Here is a 10,693-nt window from a genome sequence, read left to right on the forward strand (position 1 = left end):
TATTTATATTTTCCCTTAGAATTTTTTTTAATGTTTATTTATTTGAGAGAGAGAGAGAGAGAGAGAGAGAGAGAGAGAGAGAGAGCACAAGTGGGGGAAGGGACAGAAAGACAGGGAGACAGAGAATCCCAAACAGGCTGTCAGCAAAGAGCCTGATGTGGGGCTCAAACTCACAAACTATGAGATCATGACCTGAGCCGAAACCAAGAGTCAGACGCTTAACTGCTAGCCACGCAGGTGCTCCGGAAAGATTATATTTTTTCTAATTGCTCAAGAGATACCCCAAGATCATTTAATGTGGAGGTGAGGGCAAGAAACTCATTTATGATTGATTTGTGTTATTTCCATCAGGATCCAGTATATTTGTCCTTGTAATAGAAACTACTTCTGTACTATTTTGCTCCATTATCCAAGTTTCAGTGCAAGGCTGCTATAGATAATGTTACTTCTAATTAGTGTTAATACTTCTCAATTCCCAGAATTTTCGTTAACATTATGGCTTATTATTTGTTGTTGGTGGTGTTTTCTTCATGCTGTTTTTGTTCTCATTCATTTTTTTATTAGGAAAATATTAATAATTCAGCATATACCCAGGCCTGTACCATATATCCAGACTTCATAAATGCACTTGTTCTGAATTTCATTCAGAATTTAGCCTTTCATTTGAAAAAGAAACAAAATACTATAAACGTCACCACAATCTTGGTAGCTGTCCTTAGTTCCTAATCCCTGTTCCTACCGATCTTCCCAGGTCCCCCTCTATTACGGCTTAAATGTGGATCTTTCCCATTTATGCATGTACCTGTAATCGAGTGTTATCTTCTGTGTATAATTTTTAATTTCCAGAAGTGGAACTGTATATGTGTTGTTCTACTTCCTTATTTTCTTTACTTAAGATTATGTTTTTGAAATCCATCTATGTGGATACATATCAATCGTGTAGTGTTTATCACATGTTAAATTAATCAAACAAAGATGCCATCAGATTGAGGTGGCTGAAATGCCTTTGTAGTCTAGTAGGCAAACCAAAACTTAACCCAGAGTTAATTCCTATAAATGCCTCAAGGTTAAAAAGAACAACCAATCATAAACAGCAAACCAGTGTTTCCTAAATAATGCAATCACTTAAGCTGTAGCCAATCAAATAATTCCCTTTTCTGCTTCTGTGTCTTCTCTATAAAAATCTTACCTCTAGCCCTCGTTGGTAGAGCACTCCTAACTACTTTTTATTTGGGGCCGCCCAGTTCAAAATGATACTTGTTCAAATAAACTTCAAAATTTTAATATGCTTCAGTTTATCGTTTAATACACATAAATATACCGCAATCTTTTCATTTACCTTGCTCAAATACCCTGGGTTTTGGGGTTTTTTTGTTCCAATTTTTTTCCAATTACAAAAGGCTGAGTAGACAGTATTGATCTATTTTTATTAGAAAAGAAATGATATCAAAATTAATTAAAAGAAGTAAAATAATTTAAAGTATGAAATTCATCAGAAAATATACAGACTGAGCATAACTAGTGAGAAATAGATTAAGGAGAAATTAGCGTAATTATGACCCCCTCCCCCAAGGTGAGAAAAGGTCTACCAGTTTAAATGCTAACAAGATACGTGCAGGATCTGTATGCTAAAAACTATAATAAATTGATAAAAGGAATACAAAAGACTGGTGAGGAGGAAAACATTTTACTCTGTCCTTCAACATTCCTCTAGCTGGTCTAAGAATCAAATGGACACAAAACAGACTAACGGGAAAATCAAACAAGTTTAACAACATTGATATCTCCTGTATTCACAGGAAAGACCCAGGAAAACTGAATAACCCCTCAAAATGACTGAGACAATCACCTTAAATACCATCTCCAGCTAAAGACAAAAGATGACGATGTTGGGGGTGGGAAGTCAGTTATGAGAGGTCACCAAGAGAAGCACAGTAAACACAGGTAAGGATACTGTGCAGATTAAGTCCTTGCCTTTCCCACAGATCAGGGTTTCTAGATTTAGAGTCATCCCCCTCTTCCTGGTACAGAGGGAGACACCCTTACAAGTGAAGATTTCCCTTATCCATGTAAATGTCTCTTATAAAAAAATGTAACTTCTATTTGGTTCCCAGAGCTTCGCTTGTGTCTACAGTTGCTTAAAAATAACCAGCTAAAAATGATCAATATGCCAAAGAGGTATATCTTGAAATACCAACATTTGCTCCTTACAAGACAAAAATAATTGGAGCGCTATACTGGGATCATGAATCGGCAGACTCAGTATCATTAAGACATCAGTACTCCCCAATTTGATCTGTAGATTCCACACAATCCAATCAAAATCCTAGTGCCCCCCCTCCCCTTTTCAGTAAACATCAGCAAGAAGATTCTAAAATTTATATAGAAATGCAAAGGAACCAGGACAACCCAAACAATTGTGAAAACAAACTAGGTTGAAGGGTAGACTATCTATTTTGATGACATACTATAAAGCTATCGTCATCAGAATAAACAGCCCAGAAATAGACTACACAAATATAGGCAACTGATTCTTGATAATTGGCGGGGAAATCTAATAATATAAATAAAATCTCTTGCCAGCCCGTACAAACCTATCCACAAAGGTAGAAGAGGGAAAAAAAAAAAAACAGTTTTATTATTGAATAAGCATTAACTCAGAGTGGAAGACACATCTAAAGAGATTATAAAGACAGAAAGAAATCACATCTCTTTATATAGCAAAGCAGATACAATTCGTTACATACATGTTAATTGTCTTTATCAAAAAGGAAAAATAAAACTTCTCATATCTCTGTGACAAACAGAAATGTACAACTTGAAGTCAAGCACTGAAGCTGAAACTCCCACAGAGGCAGGGAGACAAGGTCATCCTTCTTGATCTTTGCATTTCAAAGAGATAGCCCATGCTTCTCAAGAAAGAAATCTCTGGAACATAAAACTGGCAAGAGGCTCATTTAGCTTTTAAAAGGACTAAAATGCATTTCAAAGAAAACAGAGCATTTATAATTTCATATTTTCTAAAGGAAAGGCTAAAGGGAAAGGAGAGCAACAAGTTCTCTTCCCCTTTTGGTATGAGGGAGAATTTATTTATTTATATTCGTGTTTGCCCTAACAAACGTACCAAGGCAATTCAATGGAGAAAAGATAGTCCTTTCAACAAATGGTATTAGAAAGACTGGATGTCGTTATGCAACATAAATAAACTTCAATATATACCACACAGGTTATAGAAAAATTAACTCAAAATGGATCATAAATGTAAAAGTAAAATTATAAAAGTTCTAGGAGAAAAGATCTGTGTGACTTTAAGTTTGACACTGAATTTCTTTAGACGTGATGCCAAAGGCATGACCCATAGAGGAAAAATGGACAAATTGCAGTTGGTCAGAATTTAAACTTTTGTTTTCTGAAAGTTATTGGTAAGAAAATGAAAAGATAAACTGAGAGTATGGAGAAAATAATTTTAAATCATATTTATGAGAGACAACTTGTATTCAGAACATGTAAAGAATACTTAACGCTCAACAATAAGAAAACAAAACAACAACAACTACAAAACACTCTAAAAACTGGGCAAAAAACTGAATCGGAAATTCACCAAATAGAATAGATGGATGATATATAAGCATATAAAAAAGCTCAACATTATCAGTCATTAGGGAAATGTAAATTAAAACCTCAAAGAGACATCACTATATAAGCATTGAAATAGCTAACTGAAGGGATCAAAATATGCCACCCCAAAATATGCCACTTTGGCATAAGGGTAATTTTGAGCTGAAGGTAATTAAGAAATAAACATAGGGGGAATTCTCCGACCTTTTACTTTCTGCCAGAAGAAGGGCATAATTTTCCCTTTTGTAAAGGAAATATATCAACTGAAAAGATTTGAGTCTGTGTAACAAAATTCACTGAATAATCCTTATTTACTGTACATTTTGTAGTCGCCTTCCAGCCATTTACCCTTCCCTCCCCAGGAAGTCCAAACTTCCTTTTCCTTTGTCTAATCTCTTCTCCACACTTTATCACCCTTTGTTAAAATTGTCTATAGACCTCTGGGTCAAACTACTTCTTTTCTATGAAGCCTCCACATGCATGCAAAATAAACCTTTCTCCTGCTAATCTCTTTTCAGTTTAATTCACAGGTTCCAGTACTGAACATAAGAGGGTAGGGGAAATATTTTTCTCCTCATTTACACAAATACAAAACTGATATCACTAAGTGCTAGTAAGACTATTGAGAACACAAAGTTGTACACATTGCTAGTGGAATGTGAAATGGCATAGTCACTTTGGAAAATAATTTAAGAGTTTCTTGTAAAGTTAAACATATACTTAGCATATTACCCAGCAATCCCCTTGTAAGCATTTACTCAAGTAAATGGAAAATTTATGTTCACACAAAAACCTGTACACAATATTTATAGAGGCTTTATTCATAATTTCCCCAAACTGGAAATAACCCAGAGATCTTTCAACAGATAAACGGGTTAACAAACCATGGTATATGCATACCAAGGACTACTACTCAGCAATAAAAATGCATGAACTATTGGTTAACATAGCAACATGAGTGAATCTTCAGTGCATTTTGCCAGATAAAAGTTGCTAGACTCTAAATGCAACATTCATATAATTCCATTTATACAACATTATGGAAAAGGGAATAATATGAGATTACTGGTTGCTGAAATTTGCAGGTAGAGGAACTGATAAGAAGGGGACTACACAAATAAATTTTTAGGGTGGTGGAATTCTATTATAGTTTCAGATATTTGACTATATTTATTTTTTCAAAACCCATAGAAAAGTAAACTACAAAGGGAGAAATTTACAATATGCAAATTTTAAACTCAAGTAGGATGTCAGGATAACAATAAATAAAAAATTATTCTGATCCTTGTTAAAATGGTAAGGAAGACTTTATTCAAGACTATGGCAATAAGAATATTTCAAAAAGGGAAATATTAGGTTCAACTTTGAATTAAAAGGTAGCTATGGATTTATAGCCAATGAGCAGAGTGAGGGGGTCAGTGGACAGAAAATTACTAAGTGCAGACATCAAGGGTAGCATGATTCTTGCCTCCTGACCTAACAAAATTCTTGCTAACAGCAGATCAAGACTTAGATATCAAAGGTAGGGGATGAAGAACTTGGTCAGCTATCAAGTTGGGGAATTCTCTGTAAACCTAAGTCCAAAGTCAAAGCCTACTTGAGGGGCTCAGAGTGTCTATCGAAAGTTTGGGCAAAGAGAGATTTTTTTTTTTGCAGCAACGAGAAGGGAATGTCGACTATGACAAATAAATCTAACAGTCTTGCAACTATGCAACATAACCTCACAGAAGGAGATGGAGAAAAAAAGGAGCTAACTTAAGTGACTTTGAAGAATAATTTTTTGGCTGGATACTGTAAAGCTAAAGAAAAAAAGAAAACAGTCCACAAATACCATACTCCAGTTGGTACGTTTGTTTCTCTCAGGGGCACAATAATGCAGGTTAGCAATCTTGAGATTAATTTATGTGTAGCGTACAGTTGAACAAATAAGTAAATATATTATAAATAAAGAGAGCCAGATGTCTTACTGTTAGAGATATAGGTTATAAATAAGCACGTCAGGGAATGCTAGAAAGAACCCTGCAGTGTTGGATTAGAATTGGTGATAACAGTGTGAATTCATGTTTATACACACACACACACACACACACACACACACACACGTATGCATATGCATTATGCATGTGTGTATAGGTAATATATATAAATTGTGTGTGTGTGTGTGTGTGTGTGTGTGTGCGTGTGTGTGTACTTGGGTTAGGGTGGGTACATGCATATATTTCCTAGCTCTGTCTTCTGAGATGGCCTAGGTGCAATGACAGCCCAATTACAACCAGCACCCTTGGCGTCTACACATTGGCTTCTACCATTTTCCAAAGAAAGGAGCCAGGACTTCATGGAGAAACGGCTATCTCTAGATATGAGCAATGAAAGATAAGCCTAGAGCATCTGGTTGTGCTGAAGGGAATAAAGTGCTTAAGAAAAAGAGATGGGAACATGTCAAAAGGACATAGGAACCAACCTGTAAAAGCTCCCAATGGTCTAAACTGGAACAATCCGAGCACCAAAACAAATAGCAATGGTGCTAGATTATGACTGAGAGAAAATGAGTATCTGTGAGTCCATGCTGACATAAGTAAGTGACTAAATAAATATGTAAGGAGGAAAAGAGACAAGACTTTCTTACAAAATAATCCCACTTAGTAAATATAGAAGGCGTGAGGGAAATAGAAGATCACTGTTAGAACACCAAAGTAATAATTCCCATAAGGCAATATGCTCTAATGAATGATCAAACCTGTGGGTAAAACTTTAAGGAGAAAGATATTTAAGATATTTACATAGCCTTAACATATCTTCCCCCCCCCCCCAAATATTTAGTAATTACCGCGGGTGTCTTTAACATGTATCTACAAATTCTTTGACACGCCTTTTTCCAGAAATCAGAGTTAATTCTCATCCATTTGAGAGTGCCTTGGATTAAGTAACTCCCTTTTAAAGAATAGTATATGAAAAGGAAGAAAAGAGTAACTTCGTAGTGGAGAAGCCTGGTAGGTTAAAGGTTAAAAATGTTAAAAAGACAACAAAGAAAGCAGGAAACAATCCGGATGTCTGAATGTAGGACTAATTTTGTTTCATCATTGAGGCAAGGCCCTTCTGAGTATTTTACTCAGTGTCCTGTGAGTCGTAAGGTTTTCCAGTGTGGCTGATGGGAGGAGGCATTACTATTCCAGGCCCTGTCAAAGCACGGGTTACTGTTTCCTCCAGTCCCTTAAGAGGGTCCTGCTTCCAGCCACAGGTCATTTCTTCACAGACACATGCTGATCGGTACTCTGTTAAAATATTCAAGGGAGACAAAACCTTTGTGGATCTCCAGAATTTTGAATCTCTGCAGCTCTTGCCTATTCAATATGCTTGACCCTTGAACAACACAGGGATTAGACCTGCCAAACCCCGCAGTCAAAAGTCCCCCTATAACGTCTGAATCCCCTGAAACCTAGCTAATAAGAGCCTACTGCGGATCAGAAGCCTTACCCATAACAATTAATACACTCTTTGTATATGCATTATAGACTGTATTCTTACAAAAAAGTGAGGTGGAGAAAAGAAAATGTTAAGAAAGTCATAAGGAAGGGGCACCTGGGTGGCTCAGTCGGGTAAGCATCCAACTTCGGCTCAGGTCATGATCTCACAGTTTTTGAGTTTGAGCCCCACATTGGGTTCTGTGCCGACAGCTCAGAGCTTGGAGTCTGCTTCGGATTCTGTGTTTCCCTCTCTTTCTACCCTTCCCCCATTCACACTCTATCTCTGTCTCTATCTCAAAAATACACATTAAAAATAAGTTAAAAAAAAAAAGAAAATCATAAGGAAGAGAAAATACATTTACAGTACCATACTGTAAAAAAAAAAATCTCTGTATGGGCAGTGTGCCCAGTGGTCCCATGGATCTGCCTCTTGTTTCCATGGTGTTTGGACAGAACAGACCCAGGGACACCCCTTCTAGCAATGTCCTACCATTCTCTAGCCTCTTTTCTAGTCACAATCTCCGGGGACCATCTTCTGAGCCATCCTCTACCCTCCAGACCAGCCAACACCAGTTTTTGAGCTTAGCTCCTTATTGCCAATCAACCGTGAATTCCCAGATTGCTCAGAATTAATCCACTGAGGTGGAGACCATCCCTATCAACTGCTTGGTCAGCCTCCATCTGAAAGCTTTCTACACCTACCTCTCTCTGGCCTTCTATTTCATCTGCCATGATGTGGATCAGGAGGGTATTAGCCTCTTCCTTGAGTTTGGAGAAAAGAAGCATGAGGGCCTGGGGTCTTAAAGATGCAAAACCAGCACGGCTGCTGTACCCTCTCTTTCAGGACATGCAGAAGCTGTCCCAGAATAAGTGGCATAACACTTTGGATGCCATGGAGGTCACCATGGTCCTGGAGAAGAATCTGGACTGGATCTTTTGCCTGCCTTTTGGATCTGCCTGCCCTGGGTTCTGCCCACAAAGACCTGCATCTCTGGGACTTCCTGGAGAACCACTTCTTAGATGAGGAGGTGAAACTCATCAAGAAGATGGCAACCATGTGATTAACCGCTGTAGGTTGGCTGGCCCCCAGGCTGGGCTGGACAAGTATCTCTTCAAAAGGCTCACTTTCCAGGCACCTAGGTGGCTCAGTCAGTTAAGCATCTGACTCTTGATCTCGGCTCAGGTCATGATCTTGTGGTTCATGAGCTCAAGCCCCACATCGGTCTCTGCACTAACAGTGCAGAGCCTGCTTGGATTCTGTCTCCCTCTCGCATGTTTTGTTCAGTTGTGTTTTGTTCAGTTGTTTGGTTGTTCCTTATGGACGAGTACATCTGGTTCCTTGAACCAGGTGAACCTGATGCTGCACTTCAGCACCGAAACTCACCGGGGTCGACTTTTCACCAAGAAGGAAATTGATATGGAATCTAACTAAGTCTAGAATACACTTGACTCCTATCATTGAGAGTAACCGTTGCTGAGTATTTGTTTTATCTTCGGGATTTAATGGTTATTTTAGACAGAAAAGACAGACAAGAGATTTCAGGGATAATTACTCTTCAAATTAGGGAAAGTCATTAGCACTCAATCAAACTCACAATGGAGTCCAAAGTCATCCAAACACACAGCTCCTGTTCTCAATTCAGCAAAATCTTCGATGAATATTCATTGGATCTTTTCTTCTTTTGAAAATAAGAGCCAAAGGCAATCCATTTAGATAGGATGAGGCCCAAGATGTGAAGCCATTCAATGATCACTACAGCAAGCAGCATTACACAACACTCAGCATGGAATTTGAGATCGGCCACAGCAGCACAAATGCCAGTCCTTGGTCTCTAATTACCAGGCACTTTTTAGAAGGTGGGTTGACACAGGGGCTGGTAACCCAGTTTTTCTTCAGTTTTCATAAATAATGGCAATTTATGATTGTTAGCTTGTTTCCATTTTCTGAATTGTAATACATCCCTGTTATTGCAAGCTACGTATCAAAAATCAGATTCACCCACTTGTCTGCCAAACTAGCCCCTCTTCAAATTTCCCTGGTAACAACAACCATTTAAGCATCTACTCAAAATCAAAGACTTGCGTTAATCTTCCACAAATGCCTTCATTCATAATAGTGCACCCTGACTTTGGCCCTTCAGGGTAGTGTGATCTGCACACACATCACATATGCGGAACCACTGACTTGGAAGGGTGCAATTCAAACATCAGCTAGTATTCAGTCAGGAACGTTGGTACCAATTTGATCTCATTTAGAAGTCAGGCTTTCACAGCTCTGTCAGGCTCTGTTAAGTCTACCTTACTCCCCGTCGTTGGTATCTGGATTTTGTTATTTAGGCTTGACCTCTCCGGGATTCAATCCATGCTTTCCCCAAGGTGTAGAGCATGGGGATTCTGCTAAATCACTGCATTCCAGTTAAAAATATCCTATTCCCTTTGTGGATTTAGACAACCCAGACCTGCTGACAGCAGCTGACCAGCATCCTGGTCAAGCCAGTCCGAGCCCTATAAATAACCACATGCCTTCAACCTAAAACTGAGCCCTGGTCTATAACCACACACACACACACACACACACACACACACACACACACACATGGTCTTATGGGTAGTCTCCAGGATCATCTAGCTCTTCGTCCTTGATTGCTCCCATTAGGAGATGTGATGCAGAAATTCCCACCTAGACTTTATTTTTATTTTTTTTAAGTTTATCCATTTTTGAGGGAGAGAGAGAGAGAGAGAGAGAAAGCAAGCAGGCACGAACAGGGGAGGGGCAGAGAGAGAGGGAGAGAAGGAATCCCAAGCAGGCTCTTGTGCAATCAGTGCAGAGCCTGATCTCACGGTTCTTGAGATCATGACCGGAGCCAAAATCAGGAGTCAGACACTTAACCCACTGAGCCCCCCAGGCGCCCCTACCTAGACTTTACTATGTGGCTACAACTATAATGGGCATCCAGACCTTACAGATACTGAAGAATTTTTACAATTTTCACACAAGAATAAGAGGAACCTGAATGCTCTCGCCTGGTAGACCAGCAAGTGTCTATAACATGTGTGCACAACCTCCCTGGAAGCCCTGCAGGTTGGGTGTGTCTTTCTTCCCTAAGGATATGAGAAATACCAGAATTGGTCCACAGGTTCCAGGGCAACAGGCAGTAAACACTCAGTTGTGGCTGTAGGTCTCAGGATAAGAAGATTCCTCTCTAGTGGACCCAAGTCTGAGAGACCTTAGGGAAACACATGTTTGGGTTTTTGAACACTTGACCTAATCATTCACCTAAAACCCCAACTCACATGTTGATTTAGGTATGATATGAAAGGTATATTTTTGTACTTGCATGGGTTCCCCACTGTGATAATAGGGTCCTATTCTCAAAGCAGGGAGAGGAGGAGGTAATAAAGTGTCCCCCAAAGCTCAACCCCCATCGCTCATCTTCTTCCTCACTCAGCCTACCCACAGCAAGAGACGCCCCCCCTTGCAGAGAGAACAGCTGTGTTTCCAGAATGGTGTAACATCCTTCTGGCCCTTTGGTCTCCAGCAGAATACGATGTAGCCCAAGAAACCTTAAAGCCTCCATCCAGATAACAGAATAAAAATTGTTCGGGACTCA

At 39.1% G+C, this 10,693-nt stretch overlaps 1 pseudogene; it reads left to right on the forward strand.

Annotated features, from left to right (window-relative positions):
- Positions 1-7,469: 7,469 nt before the first annotated feature.
- LOC125921387 (ferritin light chain-like) lies at positions 7,470-9,789 on the forward strand (annotated as a pseudogene).
- Positions 9,790-10,693: the final 904 nt, after the last annotated feature.

Source organism: Panthera uncia, chromosome C2 (genome assembly GCF_023721935.1).
Source record: "Panthera uncia isolate 11264 chromosome C2, Puncia_PCG_1.0, whole genome shotgun sequence".
In the NCBI taxonomy this organism is placed as follows: Eukaryota; Metazoa; Chordata; class Mammalia; order Carnivora; family Felidae; genus Panthera; species Panthera uncia.